This window comes from Corvus brachyrhynchos, unplaced genomic scaffold (assembly GCF_000691975.1).
Source record: "Corvus brachyrhynchos isolate BGI_N302 unplaced genomic scaffold, ASM69197v1 scaffold56, whole genome shotgun sequence".
NCBI classification, from domain to species: domain Eukaryota; kingdom Metazoa; phylum Chordata; class Aves; order Passeriformes; family Corvidae; genus Corvus; species Corvus brachyrhynchos.
The window spans coordinates 10,414,026-10,417,429 of NW_008238664.1; the positions used below are offsets into that span (position 1 = coordinate 10,414,026).

At 41.5% G+C, this 3,404-nt stretch overlaps 1 protein-coding gene across 7 annotated transcripts in view; it reads left to right on the forward strand.

Moving 5' to 3' along the window:
* The first annotated feature begins 6 nt into the window (after positions 1-6).
* Positions 7-3,404, forward strand: part of NR2C1 (nuclear receptor subfamily 2 group C member 1) — a 47,715-nt gene continuing 44,317 nt past the window's right edge. For 4 of the 7 annotated variants that reach the window (XM_017737770.1, XM_017737778.1, XM_017737774.1 and 1 more), the window contains exon 1: positions 7-2,386. The gene's annotated coding sequence lies outside the window, so the exon portion shown is untranslated. The remainder of the gene's footprint in view (positions 2,387-3,404) is intronic. The other 3 variants (XM_017737773.1, XM_017737777.1, XM_017737771.1) reach the window with 2 other exon arrangements.

Below are 3,404 nucleotides of genomic sequence, written 5' to 3' on the forward strand. Positions count from 1 at the left end.
TCGGCGCCTCTCCCTTTTCCACCTCCCGAGCCCTGCGACTCAGCATTCCCGGGGGCTCAGCGTGCGCTCCCCCGAACGCCCCCGCCACTCTCTGCCTGCCGATGGCATGAGCCCGCCGGTTCGCTCCTCTTGTATATCCCTGGCGGCTGTCTGCGTTTTTTGGGTTAGGGTGGTATGTCCTGCGCAACACCCGGTATTATTTTTGTGGGGTCAGATGACCCTGTCGCTGTTCCTTATTTTGTCTTGTTGGGTGCGGTATTTCTTCTAAGATGCGGAGTTTGTGGAGTCTTTATTTTCTCTTTGTTGCCATATATTGCTTTAAGTGTAGAAAGCACGGCCGCATGCCCCAGGATGCGCTTACCCTTAGCGCATTGTGGAGGGAATAGAGGAGATGCCATATGTTGTGCAAGCGAACTTAAGCAAGAAAAGAGGGGAAAAAAAGTCTAGATACTGGTTTTACTGCAAGACGAGCGTGTGGACATGATTCTTGAAAACCAAGTTTAGGCATTCATTCTTCTTATGTGAGGTCTCTGATCTGAAGCCACTAATGTCAGCAGAGCAGACTTGGGAAAGTAGTGTAGCAGGCAGAGCTGTGCCCACACCTGTCATGGAAAAATAAGATGGGAAAAAATTAAAATAGTTTTCTGTAGGACAGCTTCCTGATTTTGGAATCAGCGTTATGTAAGTAAAAATAGAAGTATCTGATCGGTGGGAAAACATCACAATTTCTGCGCCAGTTCAGGCAGTGTTCATCTGGTGACTCTTCGTAGTTTTGTATGGCTTTTTCTGAAAATAATTCCATAAATCTTCTCCCCACTCCTTTTAGTCCATGGTTGGCAGTTGTGACATGCAATGTCCAACAGGGAGCATTTAGCCCATACCTTGGTCTTTGCTGTACAGTTTTACTCAGGGGCACTTGTTTGAGGGAAGCCTTAAGATCTGTGAATTGCTTGCCTGCTTCTCTCTGTATCTTTCTCGAGAGGTATTGCCGAACCTCTCTTATCACAGGACTAAGTATTTTCATGTGATGGTGGTCAGCTGTATGTGCGCACGTGTGTGATAATATAAGGAAGGTGGCTGAGGTCACCCGGAGGGGTTTGCAGTCCTCAGTTGCTTCTGCACTTCCTACGCTGCTCTGAATGGTTTGACACCACTTGCTAAGTCTGCTGCATTCTGCAAGAACAAATCAAGGTGCTTATTACAGAAAGAAGCTCACAGTAGATAAATTAACTAGCTTTAACTTTTCTCCTCGATTCTTAACAATATTTCTGGTTTTCTTACTGGTTGTGTTTTCTTGTGAAATGTACTCTTGAAGGGAACAAGTTTCATGGAAGTTCTGATCTCTTTAGGGATAGTCATATCCTAGGTTAGATTGTGGGATAGGAGGAGAGATTGTTTTTTCGTTTGGAGTTTTTATGTTTCTGGTGCTTTTTTAAAGTCTACCTTAATTTTTCTGTTTAAGGTTCTTAGCCTGTGAAGAGAAGGCCCTAAGCAACATACAACTCTGAGGCTGATGTTGTTTTGGGGGAAAAGGGTTGAACCAGATGACCTCCAGAAGTACCCTTCGACATGAATTATTTCATTATTATGTTCTGTTATTAAAGGTCAGGGGGAGCAGACAGGAGTACAGGAAACCAAAACCAAACAAAAGCCCAGTGATATTGTAGTGTTCAAGTTAAATAACTCACATGTGAAATACCGCTACAGAATGCTTGTAGCTAATGTGCTAGTCCAGTGAGAACTGACTTTCATCTATGATGTGAAATCTCGTATTTACAATAGGTAGATTAGTTTGTTCCCTGTGCTTATAGTCAATTTTTGCTTTAATTTATCATATGCTTATTGTGTTATGTAATTAAAGTTTGTGCAGCCAGTGAATTTGCTGGAGTTGCTGTAGAATTTGTGAAGCAAAGCAGTCTACCTAAAGAAAGTAATTTGTGTCTAATGTTTGAGTCAAAAAAACCCTGAAAAAAAGCAGTACCCCTTGCTTAAATAAGGAGCTTGACTGTGTGTAAGGACTAGAGTGGTGTCACATCTAAACTTGTCCATGTTTGTTGTGCTGGTGGACGAAGTGTGGCTCTCAGCTGGCAAGTGCTGCGGCTGGTACAGGGTCTGTGTGTCTGTCCTGCTTCAGCAGCCATCCTGGCTTAAGCACTTTTAACAGTGACCTTTGCTAACCTGAGTTGTTTTGGCTGATGTAGATCAGGGAGCTCTCGGGCCTGTGGTGGGTTTAACATCCCCTGTGAAGAAGCAGTAACCTGCTGAGGAGGGTGTGGGGCCACAGGCTCTGCTGGCACAGCTCTCTGCTTTTTGTCACACACAGGCTGCAGCGTGCAACCAACAGTGACCATCGGGGGAAACTAAACTGTACCTGGGTTACTTTCTGGTAAAGCTTTTACTTTTTTTTTTTTTTCCCTCAGTGGTGTTCCAAGTTGCTTTTAGCTCTTTAAACTTGTGCCTGTACATTATTGGCATAACGTAACCTGCTGCAAAACAGAATTATATCAGTAGAATTTTATGGATAAAACTGCAAAGGTACAGTTAATTAAATTCGTACTCTTGTGTATGCATACCTGTCCATATTTTTACACTTCAGTCATCAGCTTTTAATTCACAAGATTACTGCATTACTTGCCAAAATCTTAAATCAACAAAGGATTTAATTTTTGTAAAACCAAACTCTTTAAAATTCCAGTTCTCTGAGACTGGAAGATGGCTTGTGCTCTCTGAGTCCTGTATATCTTACGATGCAGTGCTGCAGATTTTGTAAGGAAATACAGTCCTTCCTGAAAATCATTGTCTAAGAACTGCCTTTCTGTATCAATATTTAGATTAATTTTGTTGACTTTGCCAGGCCTTCTCTAAAAGGCTGTTTAAATTTGTTTAATTTAATTTACTATTGTTCAACTTGGTAGTAAGCCAGGCTGGACTAAGCTCAGTATTTGAATGCCTTTGTTGGAAGTTAAAGTGGAAATTTGAAAAACGTAAACCACCAAAAAAAGTAAAGCCAAACCCTCTGCTATTGTCATATTTGCTCTAATAAATGGTTGTTTCATTCCAAATAAGTTGAGGTTGCTGTTTATAATTTAGCAGTAACTTTGTGGTGTGAGAACTACCCATTTATTGTAGTAATGTTTCCTTTGAAGTATTAGCAGGACAATGTGTCAACATGGCTCTTAATTTGACTTAATATGAAGATTTTTTCAGAGTGCTTTTCACATGTTCATAAGAATTCAAAAAATCCCAAACCCAACAAAAAAAAATTCGTAAACACACACCCACACCCTCTTAGCAAAATCTAATCCAGTGTAGTGGATAACAAAGGAAAAAACCAGGGAATCACAAAATGACTTGGGTTGGGAAGGGGACATAAAGGTCACCTAGTTCCAACGACCCTGCCATGG